General features: G+C 53.0%; 1 long non-coding RNA gene across 1 annotated transcript in view; it reads left to right on the top strand.

Moving 5' to 3' along the window:
* The first annotated feature begins 968 nt into the window (after positions 1-968).
* Positions 969-22,607, top strand: part of LOC139050917 (uncharacterized) — a 56,852-nt gene continuing 35,213 nt past the window's right edge. Inside the window, exon 1 of the long non-coding RNA XR_011509143.1 lies at positions 969-1,051. This is a non-coding gene — a long non-coding RNA (uncharacterized lncRNA). The remainder of the gene's footprint in view (positions 1,052-22,607) is intronic.

Below are 22,607 nucleotides of genomic sequence, written 5' to 3'. Positions count from 1 at the left end.
AATGAATAAAGGGAAAATCCGACATCCACCCGTTCGTAGCAATTGCTACAAAGGAAACCCATACGGGTTCCTCGAAAGAGAAGCCTCATAGCTTTTCTGACCCATGACGTCATGCTACCTTGCCCGATTGCCATATAATCTAATGGGGACGTTCCAGAATAAGCCGCACCGATTTTGACGTCACCACTTTCGTCACTCAATCCGTGGCAATGGAAATTTCTGTCCAAGTAGCATGATGTCATAAAGCAGCCTGCACAGGCCTACTATTTTAGGAGGCGCTGGTTTAGCCCCGTGGGCAAGACACTCGGCTTCTGAGCGCAGGATTGTAACTTCGAAGCTCACCACCACCAACGTTTTTGGTTTCGATTTTTTTTATGCATCCGTCAGGTAAGACGACCGTTTTCAATGTAGGACCCGCAACAGCGAGCGAATTGGCCTTCGTACTGCCTCGCGCTTCAACGCGAACTGAGTGGCACAAACACAGCGCACACGAAGCTATCAGCACTCGGCGCACTGTGTCCCCATCGCAGATCACTTTCAAGATAGGGCCCGCGTGGCCGCGCCGTACCAACACCACCTAAATAGCACAAAGCCTGTTTACTCCGATCCATGACGTCACGCTACCTGGCCCGAAATTTCTATTGACAAGGCTGGCGTGATGAAAGTGGTGACGTCAAAATCACTGTTGCCTACTCGGGAGCATCCCCATTAAATTCTATGGCAGTCGGGCCAGGTAGCATGACGTCATGGATCGGAGTGAAAAGGCCTTGTGCTATCTAGGTGGTGTTGGCCGTACGCAGCCGCCGCAAGAGTAGAGTTGGTTACTGTTGATCACGCTTGATAATGGTTCGACTCGCATGGATAAGACGCTTAAGAGAGATAACGGCTTGTAATGATCGAAATGTTGTCAGCGTATCTGGCGCCGCCACCTTCAGTGGTTTGCTTGCGTCTTCAATTCACCTTGCTCCGCAGCCTGTGTCGTCGCAGCAACGTCGTTTATACTGGTCGGATCAAGTTTCATAACATCGAAATAACGCCGGGCTGCATGGAGGTGAGCGAGTGGCACAATGCGTATACGCGTACTTAGAGAACTCCCAGATGAGTTTCCGTGTGAATTTTTGTGTTGCACCTTCACCACCATGAAAAATGCTAAACGACCGGTAATCGAGCTCGCCGAACGACGTAGCCGCTAAACTTGGCGTGGTGAGCGGAAGGTGGCCTGAAAGGAATCCAAGTGTGCGTGATTTTGAGTGTGTGCGTGCAGGAATGGCACGGATTGGGGGGGGGGGGGGGTGCGTGGCAGGAGACTGTTGGCGTTGGAGGTTGCGCAAGCGGGAAGCCACCCGATGCAGCGAGCGTGCGTGTAGCTCCGTTGGCACGTTTTGACAGCCGAGGGGCCACTCTTTGCACTTCGGCAACCTCCCACCAGGCGTCGCTGCGCTTCGTGTGGTCCCAAACACTCTCGACCAGTGGCACCCACTCGAGGAACACTCCTGCCCGTCGCAGACGCTCCGAGATCGACGAGGCTGGCGAACGGACGTGTTTGCCCGTCGGCTAAATACCCGAAACAGGCATGGCATGGCCGCTTGGTTCGCGCGGCGGCTGTACAGCGTGGACTTCGCTTGAAGCACTCGTCTCGCGCCGTTGCACTTCGCAAACTGCCAAATGCGCACGTACTGCAAGGTAGTCCCGTGGTCTTTGGCTTCGCGTTCGGATGGGCGGGAGTTCGAACCGGATTGGATCGGGCCTGCCTCGTGGTTGGTGGCGCCGTGCGCAGCCATTTGTGATGCTCTTCTGATGTTCACTTTCGAGACGGGACACTTCGTACTGGAACCGTTGGTTCTTCGGCGCTTCCGTCGTGACGAGATTGGCCGAAAGGCATTAAGCGCTGTACAGTCGCGATCAATTTGAAGGTGATCGCTCGAGCGGCGACCAAAACTAGGAGCAGCGCCACGTTACGTCATCACCGTCGGTCAAGAGGGAAACATCAGATAGCTCCCCTCTCTCTCTTTTGGTGTTCTCTGAAAAGCTGTCACTCCCGTCACCGTTGACTGCATAACCTGCGAATTCATTTTGATTGCGTTATGAGCTTTTGCACTGAGGCGTCATTGTTAGCCAAGATATGCATGAGGAAGCGACGCACACAGATCATTGCCATGAAAGGGAAACAAACACAAAAATGTGGCTAGTTGGTCTTGGGGGTTATGGTTGCAGCCTGGAAGAGCATAATCGGGGAAGAAGGCAGCGCAATTTTTATCTTCGCAGTTCCAAAATCGGCCGCTATGCTGCTTGGAAGGCCCGCCGGTCGATGCTCGCGCGATCACCTTCAAATTGATCGCGACTGTACAAGGGGACGTCGTTGAGGCGGCCACAAAGTTGAAGAACCAGCGCGGTGAAATGCGCGCGCTTTGGTACGATCCGCTTATTTCCAATGGCAGGGAGGGGAAAGAGATAAGAAGAAGGCAGGGAGGTTAACCAGAATATGGCAATGGCAGAGTTGATGCTGTGACTATAGGACAACGATACGGTGCGTTGAGACTCGTGACGTGTTGGCTTTAGAAAGCGAAGGAGATGATATCCCACTTGTACGGCGAGCATGAAAGGCAATAAGTGTGACGGTGATTACAAACAAAGGCTCACTATGCAAGTTACGTTCCGATCGAAGGCAAATAAAATAGACACGGGCAAGAACAGCAAGTATTCCTGCGAAGCGAACGGAAATAGAATTGGGAATCTGCTACCAGCATTAATTGATTTATAGCGTTTCCCTTAAGTGTTCCTTTAGAAATGAGAAACATACGCGCGTATAAAACAGTTCATCCGTATTACAACGGGCCAAGAAGTTGGCTGTTACATGTCCATTGGACAGTACACCTACATATGGCGAGTTGGTTTAACATGGCGATGATCATAATCGGTTGGAACCGGTTGGAGACTTCTTGAATGCAGTATAGTCGCGCGTGGTCGGACTGCTGAAGCGCGTTTTAATCTGTTGGTACAGCACCGGACAATTACTTTCTGTAGAAATAAAGGGGAAGCTACGGAGCTGAAGCGGAGGAATGACGCGGCTCCTGGATGGAGTCCCGCAATATCATTATCGCTTGTTTAAGCTGGAAAGCGGAAAACGTTCAACGTCTTATTTATTGCAGCATTTATAGCAATAAAGAAGCAAAATATATCGCACTCAGCGTTTAGGTTGAATTTAATTTTTCGCACTTTCCACTTCCGCGTTCAGGCATTGTTAGATATGGAGCTGTTTCCTGCGCCTACTTCAAGTTCCCCCGGACCACATCGAATCGCAGCACATTCCAGAGGAGCGCACGAGCCAACAAGTTTGTAAGCCGCCGGTAGCTATTCTCTGCTTGACTCTTCCAGAAAGCGAGGGTATAGCACGGCATTGTTGGAAGTAAAGTGGGTGCCAAACCAAGACGGCGGTAATGCGCCGTGACAGCCAGACGTGCCGGGAAGGCCCAAGCGTACCTCTTCATCGCCTTTGAAGAAGACAATTGCTACCGCTGAGGGGCCGTAGCACCGGGAGCAGGTGAGCCCTCGGACAATGGAGCATGAGCGCCCCTCCTTCTCCTCCTTGGAAGAAGCGCATTGCAAGTCTGCGAGGCAAGATCGCAGGGGGATCAAGTGATGAAGAGAGGAGGACCAAGCGCCGACTCTCTTCGCCGGGTATGACACCATCGCACGGGCGCCTACCATTGGCTGAAAATGGCGTCATCTGAGCGGACTCTCCCATTGGCCAAACATGACGCGACTTCGAGTCCTCGAAGGGTTTAAAAGAAGCATTCCAGAGAGACTAGAGCATTCCGTTTCCATGATTCACCTCTCTCGAAGTTCTTGCCGCGGGCCGCAGCGTCCGAGTTGCTGCCGGCCCGTAGTGACTGTTCGACTGTTACTTGACTCTCACCTCCTTGTAAATAATGTGAAATAAATCCTCCCAAGTTTGGTTTTCATCCCGAAGTCCGTCCTTCAACCCCTACAGCATACTGTAAACCGTCGCGAATAGCGAGCATTGCATGGCTGGGCAAAGGTATTTTGCAATTGTATCATGATACGGTACTAGATACTCGGGAAACAAGTATTTGACATACAGATACAATATACTACCATAATCTCCGCATACAATAGGATACTTCCGTTTGTATCTCAAGATACTTCGGTACATTCGCGAATTTGTTATTATAGATCTATATAACGCAGCATCAAACGCGCATGCGCGAGAATGTTTGCTTAGAAACTTCAACCAACCTTGTTTCATTTGAATGAAATGTCTGTTCCTATCTCAAAATGTTTGTCCTTCGTGCTCAAAGTATGTTATTTTAATTCCGGAAGAATATATAGGGCTTATAGGAACAATTTTATAGGTGCTTCCCGTGAAAGCTCTTAGCGCAAAGCTCTGTCAGCGGTTTTTGCTTGTCGCTGATTTTTGCTGATCGCTTGAGAGCCGCTGCTCTGCTTGCCGATCAGCTAGCGATCGTTATCTAAGAAGTCTCTAAACGATGGTACAAGTACCGCTGTGCAGTTTTACTTTGTTCGTAAAGGTATTACTTCTTACGCAGTACAGGATCATCGGACAGGTGCACAGCGGCAACAACGCTGGTATACATTTTTTCTGGCGCATCGTGTATACACAGAGCACATAAAGCTGCAGTGGCGCCGGCACGTCACTCTTCTCCACAAATAGGGACGCGCGGACCTCATCGCCTGCCCTCGCTGGAGTGCTCTGACGGAAAGAAAATAGAATGTTACTGCCTTTAGTTTTATTCAGGTGGCTTAGTGGCAGCGATATCGCCTTGAAAAGTGGAGTTCAGCCGGCGTTTATAGTATCGCACGGCAGCATTTCGGTACCAATATCTTTTGTCTTAAGATAGACGATGCATATTTTCGTGTATCAGAAATACAGACACTGATACACGTCTTGCCAGACGTATCGTGATACAGGTACGTGGTATCCAAGGAGTATCTAAGATAGTATATGAGATACACGTATCTTTGATGCTGTCCAGCACTGGTCGAGCTATATAACGATGGAGTATCTTCTCGGAGAAACGGTAAGACAAAGTGGCTATGCTTCTTTTCAACGATTACAACGAAGGCGCCAAATAAAACAACGGACGAAGGAAGGCGACACTTGACAACCACGTAGGCGCCTACGTGGTTGTCCCGTGTCGCCTTCCTTCGCCCGTTGTTTTATTTGGCGCCTTCGTTGTAATCATGCATAACCAACTCGCCCACCAGCACGTGCTCAGTGTCTTTTAAACGGGAAACGCTGTCAAACATTGCCTGCCCATTTGACGCGGTATAGCACGTGCTCAGAAACTCCGCCCCTGTAGCTTGAGCTTCGCTGCCACAATAGGACTGCCCACGCGTACAGCGTGTTGGATGTGGCTGCTGGTGCAACTGCAGTCACACGGTGAATAGTGAGGTTTTTTTTTTCAGGCGCGCTTACATCGCATTTTGAGGCGACCACAAAGCAGGCTGTCCCTCTCCCCGACGGAACGGGATTGCGGTGCTCCATACTTTAGTTAGACCGCAGCGGTTGCATTTCGATCGGGGTGGCATGTAAAAAAAATAAATAAAAAATTAAAAAATTAAATAAAAGAAAACACCCTCTGTGGTTGCTCAGTGGCTATGGTGTTAGGCTGCTGAGCACGAGGTCGCGGGATCGAATCCCGGCCACGGAGGCCGCATATCGATGGGGGCGAAATGCGAAAACACCCGTGTACTTAGATTTAGGTGCACGTTAAAAAACTCCAGGTGGTCGAAATTTCTGGAGTCCTCCACTACGGCGTGCCTCATAATCAGAATGTGGTTTTGGCACGTAAAACCACATAACTTTTTTAAAAAAGAAAGAAAAGAAGAAGGAATACCCGCTTATGTACCTAAATCTAGGTGCACGTTAGCGAACCCGACGCCTTCAAACCTAAACTTGGCGTGGAGAGTGGAAGGTGGCCTGAAAGGAACCCAAGTGTGCGTGCGGGAATGGGAGGGATGGGGAATGAGATCGTGATTTTGGCATGTAAAACCACAGAGCTTTTCTTTTTTTAGAAAAAAGAAAGGACAAGTGCAACAGTGACCGCGCTTTTCCTCCCCCTCATAACCATGGGCGCTCGCACGCGCGGGATACTGCACGGGCCATGCCAATGTCGATCAGCGTACGCGCCGATTCGCGCCACGCTTTTTTTTAATCGCTGCCCTAAATTGCAGCGCCTAAGACACAGTGGGAGCGCACGCGCACACTCCAAGCGGGCGCGAACGGCGCATTAGCATGGAAGCGATAACCCGCCAATGCGCTTACGAGGTTGCGCGTCGATTCACATACAGAGTGTGGGACTATATAGCCACGCAGCCACGCGTAATGTGCAGCGGCCGCAATCTCGCGTCATGCATCGAGGCACCTTCCTCCGGTTCTTTCTCTCTTCGTTATTAATTACCGCAGCAGGATACATCGCGCGGGGAGAAATCCACCGCAGACGGTGATGACCGGAGGAAAGAAACGAGGTCCGTGCGCATGAGCTGCCAGTCGGGGCGTATATACCTATACGCGCATATACACATCCCCACGAAAGCGAGCCTCCCAGGCCTAGCGCGCGGCTTGATTATGATGTATGCCGTTGCCGATTGTTCGCCCTGCCGGCCGTATGGGGCCGCGTCGATCCCATGGATGAGCCGCGCGGTATCTCCGGCACACTATACATCTCGACTGCGATTCGGCTGAGTTGGCCCGCGGGTCTCCGGACGGAACCCGATGACGCGTTCTTTCCCACGGCATATGCCACGGTCAGATGGGCCCTCCCGTGACCCCGTTTCCACTTCTTTTTTTTTCTTTTCTCGCCGCATGGGTTATAGTACTGCGCGGTGTGCATTGTAGGTATGTGTGGGCGAAGCCAGGCGGGCGAAGGAGAGCGCTGCGATATGCAATCGGGGGCGCACGGGTGCGGCACGGCGTCGGGTCGGGTTTGCATTTTGACCGCGGCGGCTTGAGATATCGCTCGTTCTCGGGCCGTAGCGCTCGGGCCTGCGTAGCGTTAACGGCGAGATTAAACCAGGAAGCGCAGCAGGACGTCGTAAGGAAAGTGAGAGCCACTATAAGGGGAAGGAAGGAAGGTTGAGGCACGGGTGCTACGCTATATGGATGCTGGCTGCCAAATTCCGCCATATTGGCGCATGCCGAGCCAATCAGGAAGGCCGTAGCAGCCCCGTGAGACAATCGGAACTGAGAGGATGGCGAATTCGACAATGCGGCGGAGTTTGACAATGTTCGGAATGGGACCCCGGCCAGGACTCAGTACGTTTGGTAACTCTTCACTGAAGAAAGGGGAGTAAATGACTAGGGCATGGAGACAAAATCGAAGTTCCATGTGCACTGGAGTCGCTTGCGCGTTGTGTCAAAGCCGGTAGCTCAGTCCACCTTACTTCAAGAAATTTAACTTTGAAGTGGCGCCTAGTGGAGATATATTGACTGACCAAATCCCGAAGGATATGTGAGAGTTTTACTCGACACGCAGTGTGTGATGCACGATGCTCAGTAAGCAGGCTCTCCCGCGTGTATGCTAAGTTGCCCTCATCAACCACCCTTAGACCCTCGTGTGTAGAAGTGCATTTTGGAACCTTTGATGCAGCCAGTAACTGAACGCATGCACGTGAGTTGGCACAAGTTCGCATGCATGACGCCTCATTGACAACTCTAGCTCGAAGCCGCCATATTGCGCTCACGTACAGAGTCAAGTCCGCCATATTGGTTATAGGTCTGATGACACCCGTGGCGAAGCGCTCTTGCTAAAACTTCGTATCGTCTATTAACGGCACAGAAATAGCGTGGTATTTACCCGTCCTGCGCAAGTAATCGTGGCTGACGTCACTCGATGTTCTAGCCGCCTGGTGCTCATCCTCTCGTATTTTGTGCGACAATCTTCGGCGCATATTTTCGGTGGCAGTTTATGGACAATAGCGCACACAGACACCTTTGACTTGTGTGTGAGTATTGTGTGAGCCAAGCCGTATGGTGTAAAGTTTTTAAAGTAAAGGTTATATACGCTTCATGGTGTGACGTCGTCCGGATATGAAGGGATTCCTGATAATGTCCTGCCGTCTTGTTTTTTTCTTTTCCAATGATCTTCGCGCTATCCCAGTCGATGTCATGGCTCGTGGACACTACGTGTTCAGCCAGTGCGTTTGTTGCCCCGTGCTTGCTGTTGACATCATAGTTGTGCTGTTTCAATCTTTTTCCGAAAGCGCCCGCTTCACCGGTGTACACGTGTTCGCAACCAGCGCAAGGAATCCTGTACACCACACCTGGGAACTTCTCTTTTGCGAGCTTGTCTTTGACCGTCACCATTGCGGGTCTGAGCTTGCGCGTAAGGACATGTGCGACGCCAACTTCATACGACCGAAACATTCGGGACAAGCTTTTGCTTACGCCGGTGCCGTAAAGTACCGGAATCTTTTTCTCTTGTCCTTGGGGCTGTTGTGACAGCAGGTGAGCTAAGGGATTTTCAACAGCTTTAATAAATGAACTGGAGTAGCCCCAAGACAAAAGATCACGGCGTGTGGTAGCTAGATAATAGGCACGTTCCTCCGGGGTTCAGCAGAGTTTTTCTGCACGCCGTAGAAGTGAGTCGACTACCAACTTCTTGTGACAGGTCGGATGTACGGAACTGAAGTTGAGGTACATGTCGCTGTGCGTGTCCTTTCGAAATACGCCGAACGACATCCTATTACCGTCGCGTTTTACTAGGGTGCCTGGAAAAGGTAGAACGCAATCGGATGCTTCCTCTGTCATGAACTGTGTGGCCGGTTCGATGCCATTGACATGAAAAAAAAAATGCGCTCCAAGCCGTTTTCTTCGTCACGGAGAAGCAATCGTACGTACGGAAGGAATGTCCTTGGACGTGGCGTGAAGCTTGAGAGGGCACGAGACTCTATAGTGAGTCCATTGTCACGTTCACTGCGGCGACTGAAATCGAAGCACCTATTGCCGTTCCATGGACCTGTATAAAAGTTTTCATCTGGAACGTGAAATAGGTATTGCCCAGACAAAACATCACAAGTCTGCTGAGGTCTGGAACGTCGATTGGGGTTCTTTCCGGTAGAGTTGGGTCTGATACGAGCGCATCTGTGCAAACCTTGACGGCGAGTTCTGTAAGTACTCTAGGGAAAAAGTTTCCCAACGAAGGACACCAGACCCGTGTCGCGAACTTTTTCAGTTAAGTCGGATGAGTTCTGCACGTGCGTTCCACTTTTTCCGACCAAAGTGGAGATAATGCGGCGAAGGCAATCAGACAGCTTGTGCAGAGGCGAACGAGTGAAGTTGACGATCGGGCGCATCGGGACGCCTGCTTTGTGGATCTTGGGTAGTCCATACAGAAGGGGCGCGGTACCACATAGAGCAGGCGCGGAAACAATGCTGTTACTTCGGCGTGAAGTAGTAGGCGACCACTTCCGGCGATGCTATCACTTCCGCGTGAAGTAGTAGGCGATCACTCCAGGCGATGCTATCACTTCCACGGGAAATAGTATAGACGATCACTACCGGTGATGCTGTCACTTCCGCGTGAAGTAGTAGGTAACCACTTCCGGCGATGCTATCACTTCCTCATGAAGTAGTAGGTGGCGCGTTTGACGATTCGAGCCGTTTTTCTCAACCAGCCGATCAGCTCGGCCATTTTTGTTGAACCAGCCAGTCAATGTGCACTGAAAGTGGTATCTCCGAAAGTGATCGTCCGAGAATCGCCCCCTTGATGGGGCATCAAAGTGTACTTTGTAGCTCTTTCTCCCCCACCGGCAAACGGGGTCCTGGTCGCAACAAAAAGAGCGCAACGCGCGTTCCGATGTGTTGACGTCATTCTTTTCCGGCCTTCATTCTTGCTAGTTTCTTTTTATTGAGTCATCACGTCTCGGCATGGTCTATATGATCGCGGGGAGCGGCCGGACGGACAGCCTTACGTGATGAACGGCTCTCGAAAAGAAGGCAAACTACGCCCACAAAGCACCCTCCGCGTTCAGTCAGTCAGTCCGTCAGTCATTCAGTCGGTCGGTCCGTTTTCTCCGCATTCCGAAAAGCCCGCAGACAAACACCGGTTATCAAGCGAGTGCACGTCGTGTGAAAATGGCTCGTCACGCAAAGGGAGAGAGAGAGAGAGAGAGAGAGAGAGAGAGAGAGAGAGCCCACGGAACAACAAGTGCGGTATTCATCGCGTACTACGGGGCTGCACAACAGGAAGAACAGAAGACGTTGACGGACGAAGAAGAAGCAGAGAAAGTAGTTGAAGAAACGTTCCCCGATTCTGACGTTTCAGCGATGCGCGTCACCGCACGTCATAATAACAGCCGTCCCCGCCGACGATCGCCTCGGAGGGGGGCACGTGATAGAGCGTTGCGTGCCGGTTCTACATTCGAACACTTCTTGTTCATCGGCGGCGTACGCACCCGCCCTCGCGTGTTTCCGTGAGGAGGCAGATGGGCTGCGATGAGCAGGCGCGGGATGAACGGGCGGATGGTGGGGGGGGGTGATAGGAAAGGGCAAAGTAAGTTGTGCAGGAGGTGCAGGTAAGGGAGAAGGGGTGCGGATGGGAGGAAAGGGGAAACGCTTGACCCCATTTCGTGCCCGGGCATTCGGCCGATCCCCCCGCACCAATGTACGAACTCTTTTCGACCTGCCTCTCCTCTTTTGCACCCCCCCCTTTTATCTACGCGGATATGTTTCTGGTCTTCTTTGCTTTTCTTTTTTGTTTCTTCTTCTCTGCCTCCCACCGAAGAGCACCATCCTCCTCAACCATGGGCGCGTGCACGTCGTAACTGTGCCGCATCACGCACGCTTCTTTACCCACACAATACACGATTGGCGGTGGTGGCGGCGGCGGAAGTTGCGGACAGTGCAGGCTGCAGAGGTCGTGACCCGGCCGTCACGTCCAATCAGGAAGCTGAGAAATGCAATGAGGCGGCGTAGTATCGCTTATGGCTCTTTTATTTCTTTTTATCTTCGGCAGGGTCTTCTTCTGTGAGGCAGCTTCTTCCTACATAGTATACGCCCTTAGTATCAATTCGTGCTACGAGGGGAGCTCTCGAGCCATTGCGTGACGCGCAGTCATCTGTCTCGGTCGGACCTGTCCGAATCGCTCCTATTTACGCATGCTCCTAGTACGTGGTAAAGCTCGTGGGATGGAGCGGGGGCTGGCGGATCATCAAAGCCCGCCCAACGCTTACACCCCCTCCACTGCCTAATTCCCCTCCCCCTCCCCTAGTGTTTACACGTTGAATGAAGCAGTGATTACAGCCTTCATGTGGCTGAATGTTACGGGAAATAGGTTGCTCAATGCTGCTAGTGTCCTTCAATGCTGACCTTCACTTACAGCGCAAAACGGAACGTGCACCCAAGCGAGAAACAAAATACGAGAGCTGACTTCCGACCGATTTTATGACTCGCCGAATGAACAGTTCATGAGATAAAATAAATTTAGAAGTGCTGGGAGGAGCCAGCTAATGCAACACAGAGATAATCGAAGATCGCTGCTGGGAGGTGCCTTCGTCCTGTAGTGAACGTAAAACGTGCTGTTGACGACCGTGATGCCTATACGCATCGCAGGCAGTGGTCAAGTGGTGCAGCCTACGTGCTTGCAGCTTTCCATCAGTGTGATGCATTGACGCAAGCCCTCGTTACAAGCATCTGCAAAAAATAAATTAAGATTCTGTGCTTACGCCACGGTCTCTAGACTGTTGCTTCTGTCCAAGAAATTTAACCGTCGCACAATTGCTTGGCTGACCAAAGCCAGCATAGCGATGTTGCAAGCTTCCACTATTAAGGTTTCACCCCACTGCTCCAACCAGAGTGTATAGCACTGAAGCCTCCAGAGAAAAGAATTTTAGTTGAAGAAACCTTTTAGGTATAGTCGGCTTAAGAATGTTAGCAAAGATGGAGGAGTTGAGAACCGTGTTTCCTAAAATCAGAGGCGTGCTTGTTATTCACGCCGACGTGTTACACGCGTCTAAGATAAACGGTATGCCAAATTATAATGTACTTAATGGCAACAGCCACATCAAAGATCCCATCGGGCCGATAACGAAATTCTGTCACATGAACCGGATGAGTACTTGACGAGGCGGATGCATGTACAGGATAAATAGCAGTGTGATGTCAGCTACCCACCAAATATTACTAATTAGATTCACAATTGTTTGCTGTGGGCCACATATACCGGTGCCAGAGGTGAAGCCGAGCAGTGATAAAGTCGTAATTGTTTAGTACAAATCCAGAGCTTAACGGCAGCATCCAGAAATGGGTCCTCCAAGCCAGTGGCCAAATTGACTGGTGTTCTAGTAAACACTTACCCGCACCGTATTCGTCCACAGTGCTCATGAGTGTTGACTAGGACATCAATGTGCATCCGCACAGGCACTGGGGATGCGCGTCTTGAAACTTGTGTTAACCACAAGAATTCTGATAAATGAGTATATTACTCGTCGGCTTCAATTCCGTGAGTGAAACATAAAACGATTGCAGCATAATATGAATAAATAGAACGTTAATTAGTGAGTCTTGGGCTGGTAGATGTCGTCACGCTGCGATTTGTTGCGGAAATAATGTCCGTTTCTTCATTTAAGCTGAATGGTTTACAGAATTGCGATATCTTCTACCACCTGATATTCTTAAAGGAGTACAGCTGACGTGACATTTTCGACTTTTCAACTTTTGCTTTAAAAAACCGAAAGCCTCCCATCTGGAAACTCTGGAGAAAAAACACTCGGGAGACTCAGAACACATTAGGCAATTCACTATAATAGCTTTTCCAGGAAAGAGCCTCCGTTTTGTATCCCGCGAGGTGTATGTGGTCATGAAGCCTTGACGAACTTGGTGGTCACGTGGTCGAAGAACTCGGGCTTGGTCAAAGGTCTGCCATGCTGCTACATGAGTCCATCCAAGGAGTGGTACCATTGCAGACGACCGAGGAAGCCGGATCGAGTGCCAAAACTTTGCGATGTCCCACTCCCACGTGACCACTGTCTGCCTCATGACGTCATGACACGTGCCACCTCCCGTGAAAAGAAACTTAAATTAGTTCGTGGAAAAGCTATTATGGTAAATTATTTAGGTAGCTCTGAGCTTCATCAGTTCTCCCTCTAGGATTCTCGAGGTCGAGAACCTTCATTTGAGGCGAAATTCGAGAAGGCGCAAATGTCATGCCAGTGATACGGCCTTTCGACATCTCCTGCGGTAGATATCGAACTTGTATCAATCAGCTGGGTTTGGTGAAGAAGCGGGCACAACTTGAGCAATAAATTGCAGTATAATGTCAGTGAACTGGCCAAGCCTGACTAATCACGTGTTATAAAGGAAACATCACCTGGTGTATAGGATGAGCAGCCGTAGGACGCCATACCACAAACCAAGTGCAATACTCGGCGCTCGTTATTTAGCGAGGACGAGAAGCGTGGGGGGGGAGAGCAAAAAGGGCGAATACTATATAATGGTCGATAATTAAGATAATTAAACGGAGGAAATGCAAGTTTGAGCGCGGTGTGTGCGTATGTGTGTGTGTGTGTGTGTGTGTGTGTGTGTGTGTGTGTGTGTGTGTGTGTGTGTGTGTGTGTGTGTCTGTCTGTCTGTCTGTCTGTGTCTGTGTGAAACGTTGGGTGAGAGGGAGAGAGGTCGAATGTAGGAAGGGGGGGGGGGACTCATTATGCGCCTCTCGGCTCGGCGCAGTACCGGCGCGCAAAACCTCTGCCCACTGCGCACACTTCCCGGGGAAACGGCGCCTCCGCGAGAGGCCATGCATCACCCAACCAGAGCGCGCGGTCGGGCGATGCCAGCGCCGCCAGCGCCGCGACCACCACTATCCGCCGGGAGTGAATGCTAACCAGGCGAAGCGAGATTAAGAGCTGACCTCGCATAAGGAGCCGCCGCATGCCGCACGTACACACATCTCGAAGCCTGGAGCATGAGAAAAGCCGCGCTGCACGAGAAGGGGGCCCGCCGGCAGGCACACCGACCCCCCCCCCCCCCCCGGGGCCGGAAAATGGCGGCGCCCGCGTAACAAGCACGGCTCTGCGCCTACAGCGCCCTCGAGCGAGAGAGCTAAACACTGTATAGTTAACTGCGCGTGCGGTGAAAAGGCGTGGCGGAGACGCGGACAGCCGACTTCCGGCCCCGAAAATCTCGCGCCGCTCGTTTGGGGGTTAAGTGCCTGCGCTTATTTATGTGCCTATAGCGTTCCGTCCGGGATTCCGGCAACGGCTCGTCCACCTCCTTCCGCCGACGTTTTGTCTCGCGAGATGCAATGCGGAGTCCGCGCCGTCAGGTTACATATGAAAGGGGTGAAAAAAAAAAGTTCTCATCGAAGCGACTATATAGCACGAAGCTACAAGAGATACCCACATATGTATTTTTTTTTCCGGAAAAGAATCTTCACGTTCAGAAAAATTAGTTCTGCTCCGGGGATTGAGCCCGCAAACAACGCTTTTCCGGGGCGATAGCTCTGCCATCTGAGCTAACCAGGAGCTGAGTGATCGCAGAGCGAGGACCGGATAGCTCGATAACTCGCAGCACAGTTTTCTTCGAGAACAACGACAACGAAGAGTTTTCTTTTCCAACGGTGAAGCTCACGTCCTCAGAAATCCGTGTTCGGTTTCCTTTGCAGCTTCGTCATATGTTATGTATACAGTGTTACTGCAAGGCAGTTATCCCTTTCAGTACGGTTGCTCCACCTTGTGGGCTTCCACAGAACTGATTCTTCATATGCTAAGTAGTTAGTTATACCTAGTAAATATCTAGAGTATGTGCAAACTAAATTAAATTTTGGTAGTGGACGCCCTCAAACAGCATGATCAGAAGCCAACAAACAAAGACGTGAAGGTCAACATTGAGGAGATTACTTGCATTTACTAATTGAATTAAAGAAAATGGTAAACTAATCCCTATTGAAAATCGCAGCATTGCCCATCATGAATTTTATGCTGGGCATGATGTAAAATTTGCTGGGCATGATGGAAAACATGGTGGTTATGATGGAATTCATCGTGGGTATATTGGGTGGATGGTGGGTACAGTGGTAGATGGTGGGATGTATTGGCGGGATTCATACTGGGTGACTTGTCTCAATGGTGGGCGTGCAGGATGAATGGTCGGGCAAATTTTCAATAGGGATGGCAATGAAAGTTGATGAAAAAACTTGCCGCAGGTGGGGAACGATCCAACGTCTTCGCATTACGCGTGCGATGCTGCTGTGTGATGCCTACGGTGGAAAGCTAATAGAATTTTCCGGAACTCCCATTTGGAACGCCCTACCAACTGATGAGAAAGTGGTGGTGGTAACAACTTTATTGAAAATCCTGCCAATTCCTGGCCTGGGCCTAGGCCGCCCCCGAGGAGACTCGGAGATCCTGTCTCCTCTCCGTCTCACGTGCTTGCTGGATGGCCCATAGTTGATCTTGGAGGATTGAGCTATGCAACGCGGCTGTCCATCGCGCCGCAGCTTCATCTGGGGAAACTGCATTTTCTCTGCATATAATCTCACGTTCCCAGAGAATGTGTCTAAGAGACGTGTGATCCCTGCCGCATAGTTTGCAGTTATCGTCTGAATAGGTGTCTGGATATGTCGTCCTGAGATGGATGGGGCTGGCGAAGGTCTTGGTTTGTAACTGCCTCCAGTCTACCGATTGGGCCCTGTCGAGTTTGGGGTCAGGGGGTGGATAAACACGCCTAGAGTTTTCATAAAATTGTGTAATATCGCAGTACCTGGTCATTCTGTCCCTCTCTGTCCATGCCACCGTCGGATTTCTAACCCCAAGAGAGGACCGTTCTACGCGGGCGCGGAATGTGAGACCTCGCGCAACACGGTGGAGCACCTCGTTGAGGTTGGGTATACGGGGTCGTCGGGGGACGTGAGAGCCGGGAATCATATAATGTGTCGTTCCTCCGTCTCCTCGGAGGTGATATAGCTCGCGTTGGCTTTGAGTATAGCCTCAGCCATCGGCGAAATTGTGCTTTGTGCATAGTTTCTTACCGCGGTCTGCGAGTCACTGAGTACGTATCTGCAACTGGTGTTAACGATGGCTAAGGCTATCGCCACCTCTTCCGCTACCTCGGGGTTTTTGCCGCGTATACTACATGAACTGACCAATTGTTTGCCGTTATTGAGGACGGCCACTGCGAAAGCACGTCGATCCTCGTATTCTGCAGCGTCTACGAACAGCGCTTCCTTGTCCCTGCCGAAGGCTTGTAGTAAAGCCTTGGCTCTACTCTCTCTTCGACCCTGATTGAATTCGGAGTTCATGTTCTTGGGTAGATTAGCAACCTGGAGCTTTTCCCTGATCGTGCTTGGAAGCAATGTCTTGTCGCCGTGCTGCTTGTGGTAGGTTGTCCGATTGGCGTAAGATACAGACCAGGGTATTCCCCCATTTAAAATTGCTAAACGCCATGTATCCCACTCGTTATATAGGGGCAACTGTCCTTGGTGCGGTGGCATACCAAGCCTAATACATATAACCTGGGAGTGTACTAAGCACCCTCATAGGCGAAATACCAGCAACACAATGGAGCAATGGGAGGCACAGCTCGCCCGCTCCGACCTGGCAGGACAAAAGTCCTTAATTAGCCAGGTCAGGCAGGCGAGAGAGGCCAGTGGGGCCCTGGACTGAGAGGCTCCGACCACCCCTCCTTCAAATATTTCCCATTGCAACAAAGTTTCTATGCCGAGTTTGTCCAGGATGCTCCTGCCCGTTCGTGTCTTCCCTAGCCTCTCGAGTTGCGAGATTTGGTGTGCCTCAGTTAACTCTTTGAGCGTGTTGCGGACGCGCAACTGTAGCAGAAGTTCCGTGCTTGTGCTGTCTGAAAGGCCCAGTGCCATCTTGTGCGTTCTTCAAATGAGGGTGTTCAGTTTGGCGTATTCGGCCGCGTATCAGTTGTGGTAGGCGGCCGCATAGGTAATGAGGCTAATAACGAAGGAATGTATGAGTCTGACGACGCTGGCTTCCCTCATACCCTGTATCTTTTGGTAGCACACAATTTTTCCAATGCTATGAAGCGTTTCATGTTCAGTGGGTAAGTGGTATAATGGGACATATGGTCAACTTGTTTGCTGTTATCCTCTGTATAATTGAATCATGTGTTTTCGAATATTTGAATGTAGTTTTGTTTTGCTTTTGTCGTCTTGGTAATCGCTTGCCGAATTACACCGGGAACGTTGGCCAATTGGTCCCGTTACTAGCCAGCCAGGCTATGAGACAAGACAAGTTTTGCAAAGTCTTCTGTGATGGGAAGATCGAAGTGACAATAAAAAAGCTGATTCCGCATTTCGATGGATCTTGGGAAAAAAAAAGCTATATTTCAATTTATCAGTCCTTGTGTACGGAGTTGTTATATTTAGAGGGTTAAAATTCCCGATATTAGACTCTTTGGCAAATTAAATATATTCCGAAGATGAGCAGAGTTTAGAGTTAACAGTGACGTAAAACACTTTAAGGCTTTGACTGGGATTTGCCACGGTACTGTCTCGATGCCACCACATTCGTTGGGGACGTGTGATAGCACTACTTGTTGTTGATATCCCGAGCTCACTTGACCATGTATTCATGTCCAGGCTTACGCTGTTAACTGTATGCATAGCCACGGAAGTTCTCTAGATGTCGTTTTAAGCATTCTGCTGGACCAGCGTAACTGCAGCCAAAGCAGTCTGGTTTGGATCTTTGTAGCATAATCACGGGGCAGCTGATGCGCCCATATACTCGCGCAATGCCAATCATTTTCCCGTAGACCATCTTCCCAGGTATAATACAAAAGTGCTTTGATGAACTCGGTCAGTTAATGGTGTCACATATACAAATTTTGCAAATGCTGCAGAGAATAATATTTTGCTTTGCTGGATGTATGCGTGAAAGGAAAAGACTGCTATTGACGGCTACAGTAGCCTGAAGCTGTACAAGCTCTGCTCTTGGGTGGGTGACAATTGTTTAAAGATAGCGTTAAGGGCGTCGGTGGAGTCATTCGTGAGCGAAAATTACCGTATAAATTTAGGCTTATGTATATGCCACAGCTTGCTATATGACATGTGGTATATGCGGATTTTATTGCTACACCATTCTATCACTAAAGTTGCTCATTTATTGTCTTACATTCTTAACAAAATTATTACTCGAAACTTTGAGAATGACAGCCCACAAACAAATATGAAACAAAACACCGACCGCGCATGACTTTTATGTTAAATCTCCTCAAACTGAAACATTAAAAGTTCGAAGCAATAACAGAAACCCGAAAATGATGTAATTTTTTTGGCACGGCTGTGCACATCCCCTGGATAGGCACAAGCAAGAGGCCGCGTTTCTACTAGAAAGTTCGCCTTCGTGCATAGCGTTTGAGGCCAGCGTTTCTCGGTAAACATTGCGGTTACATAGGCTACATTTGCCGGGAAGCGTGAGGAGCAGTCAGTGATCTTTGAATGCTGTCACGTTCCACTAAGTTTAAGCGTCCTCCAGTTTCTTATTCTTTGTTTTTCTGAATCTTCAATCACCCCGAGAATCTGCGAGCCAGTTATCTGCTCGAGACGGGCGTATTTTCCGTAGCACAAAGTAAATGTGCCTATAGTATTTAACGTACAGCCCTGATAAAAGTGTCCGAACCGTAGGTTTCTCGAAAAAAAAATTATTCGTTCTTTGTACACACAAATACGAACTTACGAGTGCATTGTGTGTGAGGTGTTTGTGGTGGACGGTGAGCTTGGACAGGAGTTGTCGATTTAAGGCTGCGTGTTGCCTGGCTTAAGCTCTGTGTGCGCATGCCTACGTGTGTCAGTGTTGACTGGCCGGTGCTTCGAGTTACAACCAGCGACAATGCGGCCTTACACACAAAAACGTTTTCGCCGATGCCATTTGAGCTAACAGAGACACTCAACGGAGACATTTGAGATAACAGCTGGTACGAAAAGCAGGACCTTAACAAGTTCCTTATTCACTGCCTCTTCATGAGCCTCACCTTAGGAACCCAAGGTGTTCTAGGCTTAAAGGGTCGTTGAAGATGAATGTCTAGTTAAGCCGTGTTAGTGAAATTCCTTCCTAGAATAGCGAAAGTCACTGTTAGTGGGAGCGGAGGTTTGGCAAGGTGGAAAACACGTGACAGCCGCGCGACAGACGGGTGGCGACGCCCTTGCGAGCTTCACGTTCCAGCTGCCCGTCACGTGATGAACTTGGACAGCGTTTACTCCTGCCTAATCGTTCATCAGAAAATAAGGAATAGATTACATTGTTAACGAACCAAACACTCATTTCCTAGAAAGCTCGGAGAGTGCTTTCCGATGTAGAATGGCCCAGAATACGGGAAGAAGAAAGAAAAAGAACCTCGAAATCTGCGACTTCGTGCTGACGTTGTAGAAATTAAAAAAACGAAAAGAAAATCTGCCATCCATTTAATACGGCTATGAGAGTTTCTTTTCGGCACAAAAGATATGTTCAAGAGAGTAAAGCGAAAATATAATTTCCAAAGAACACCTCAACAGTTTGAAACCGCTCAGGTGTTGCCCTTGAGCATATGCCAACTTTTGACTCTTCTACCGCGAGAAAAATGGGTTCGTCCGGCTGCGTCAACGAGTACAATGAAAAGCGCACGTGCGCGAGTGGGCGCTCACCTGCCCCAGTCAAGCGTCCTTTCGACACCACGGAGGGCTGTTGAAGAGGCGACGGCGCAGGTGTGGGTCATTCTTCTTGACCGATGCGTGCAGCTGCAGTGATTCAAAAGGTGCCAGTGGTAGTGGTACAGGAACTCTGCATGTTGAAACATGTGCATCTATCTATCTATCTATCTATCTATCTATCTATCTATCTATCTATCTATCTATCTATCTATCTATCTATCTATCTATCTATCTGCCTGCCTGCCTGCCTGCCTGCCTGCCTGCCTGCCTGCCTGCCTGCCTGCCTGCCTGCCTGCCTGCCTGCCTGCCTGCCTGCCTGCCTGCCTGCCTGCCTGCCTGCCTGCCTGCCTGCCTGCCTGCCTGCCTGCCTGCCTGCCTGCCTGCCTGCCTGCCTGCCTGCCTGCCTGCCTGCCTGCCTGCCTGCCTGCCTGCCTGCCTGCCTGCCTGCCTGCCTGCCTGCCTGCCTGCCTGCCTGCCTGCCTGCCTGCCTGCCTGCCTGCCTGCCTGCCTGCCTGCCTGCCTGCCTGCCTGCCTGCCTGCCTGCCTGCCTGCCTGCCTGCCTGCCTGCCTGCCTGCCTGCCTGCCTGCCTGCCTGCCTGCCTGCCTGCCTGCCTGCCTGCCTGCCTGCCTGCCTGCCTGCCTGCCTGCCTGCCTGCCTGCCTGCCTGCCTGCCTGCCTGCCTGCCTGCCTGCCTGCCTGCCTGCCTGCCTGCCTGCCTGCCTGCCTGCCTGCCTGCCTGCCTGCCTGCCTGCCTGCCTGCCTGCCTGCCTGCCTGCCTGCCTGCCTGCCTGCCTGCCTGCCTGCCTGCCTGCCTGCCTGCCTGCCTGCCTGCCTGCCTGCCTGCCTGCCTGCCTGCCTGCCTGCCTGCCTGCCTGCCTGCCTGCCTGCCTGCCTGCCTGCCTGCCTGCCTGCCTGCCTGCCTGCCTGCCTGCCTGCCTGCCTGCCTGCCTGCCTGCCTGCCTGCCTGCCTGCCTGCCTGCCTGCCTGCCTGCCTGCCTGCCTGCCTGCCTGCCTGCCTGCCTGCCTGCCTGCCTGCCTGCCTGCCTGCCTGCCTGCCTGCCTGCCTGCCTGCCTGCCTGCCTGCCTGCCTGCCTGCCTGCCTGCCTGCCTGCCTGCCTGCCTGCCTGCCTGCCTGCCTGCCTGCCTGCCTGCCTGCCTGCCTGCCTGCCTGCCTGCCTGCCTGCCTGCCTGCCTGCCTGCCTGCCTGCCTGCCTGCCTGCCTGCCTGCCTGCCTGCCTGCCTGCCTGCCTGCCTGCCTGCCTGCCTGCCTGCCTGCCTGCCTGCCTGCCTGCCTGCCTGCCTGCCTGCCTGCCTGCCTGCCTGCCTGCCTGCCTGCCTGCCTGCCTGCCTGCCTGCCTGCCTGCCTGCCTGCCTGCCTGCCTGCCTGCCTGCCTGCCTGCCTGCCTGCCTGCCTGCCTGCCTGCCTGCCTGCCTGCCTGCCTGCCTGCCTGCCTGCCTGCCTGCCTGCCTGCCTGCCTGCCTGCCTGCCTGCCTGCCTGCCTGCCTGCCTGCCTGCCTGCCTGCCTGCCTGCCTGCCTGCCTGCCTGCCTGCCTGCCTGCCTGCCTGCCTGCCTGCCTGCCTGCCTGCCTGCCTGCCTGCCTGCCTGCCTGCCTGCCTGCCTGCCTGCCTGCCTGCCTGCCTGCCTGCCTGCCTGCCTGCCTGCCTGCCTGCCTGCCTGCCTGCCTGCCTGCCTGCCTGCCTGCCTGCCTGCCTGCCTGCCTGCCTGCCTGCCTGCCTGCCTGCCTGCCTGCCTGCCTGCCTGCCTGCCTGCCTGCCTGCCTGCCTGCCTGCCTGCCTGCCTGCCTGCCTGCCTGCCTGCCTGCCTGCCTGCCTGCCTGCCTGCCTGCCTGCCTGCCTGCCTGCCTGCCTGCCTGCCTGCCTGCCTGCCTGCCTGCCTGCCTGCCTGCCTGCCTGCCTGCCTGCCTGCCTGCCTGCCTGCCTGCCTGCCTGCCTGCCTGCCTGCCTGCCTGCCTGCCTGCCTGCCTGCCTGCCTGCCTGCCTGCCTGCCTGCCTGCCTGCCTGCCTGCCTGCCTGCCTGCCTGCCTGCCTGCCTGCCTGCCTGCCTGCCTGCCTGCCTGCCTGCCTGCCTGCCTGCCTGCCTGCCTGCCTGCCTGCCTGCCTGCCTGCCTGCCTGCCTGCCTGCCTGCCTGCCTGCCTGCCTGCCTGCCTGCCTGCCTGCCTGCCTGCCTGCCTGCCTGCCTGCCTGCCTGCCTGCCTGCCTGCCTGCCTGCCTGCCTGCCTGCCTGCCTGCCTGCCTGCCTGCCTGCCTGCCTGCCTGCCTGCCTGCCTGCCTGCCTGCCTGCCTGCCTGCCTGCCTGCCTGCCTGCCTGCCTGCCTGCCTGCCTGCCTGCCTGCCTGCCTGCCTGCCTGCCTGCCTGCCTGCCTGCCTGCCTGCCTGCCTGCCTGCCTGCCTGCCTGCCTGCCTGCCTGCCTGCCTGCCTGCCTGCCTGCCTGCCTGCCTGCCTGCCTGCCTGCCTGCCTGCCTGCCTGCCTGCCTGCCTGCCTGCCTGCCTGCCTGCCTGCCTGCCTGCCTGCCTGCCTGCCTGCCTGCCTGCCTGCCTGCCTGCCTGCCTGCCTGCCTGCCTGCCTGCCTGCCTGCCTGCCTGCCTGCCTGCCTGCCTGCCTGCCTGCCTGCCTGCCTGCCTGCCTGCCTGCCTGCCTGCCTGCCTGCCTGCCTGCCTGCCTGCCTGCCTGCCTGCCTGCCTGCCTGCCTGCCTGCCTGCCTGCCTGCCTGCCTGCCTGCCTGCCTGCCTGCCTGCCTGCCTGCCTGCCTGCCTGCCTGCCTGCCTGCCTGCCTGCCTGCCTGCCTGCCTGCCTGCCTGCCTGCCTGCCTGCCTGCCTGCCTGCCTGCCTGCCTGCCTGCCTGCCTGCCTGCCTGCCTGCCTGCCTGCCTGCCTGCCTGCCTGCCTGCCTGCCTGCCTGCCTGCCTGCCTGCCTGCCTGCCTGCCTGCCTGCCTGCCTGCCTGCCTGCCTGCCTG

Source organism: Dermacentor albipictus, chromosome 10 (assembly GCF_038994185.2).
Source record: "Dermacentor albipictus isolate Rhodes 1998 colony chromosome 10, USDA_Dalb.pri_finalv2, whole genome shotgun sequence".
In the NCBI taxonomy this organism is placed as follows: domain Eukaryota; kingdom Metazoa; phylum Arthropoda; class Arachnida; order Ixodida; family Ixodidae; genus Dermacentor; species Dermacentor albipictus.
The sequence above is the reverse complement of the archived record's forward strand: the minus strand, read 5'-3'. Positions and strand labels throughout refer to the sequence as shown.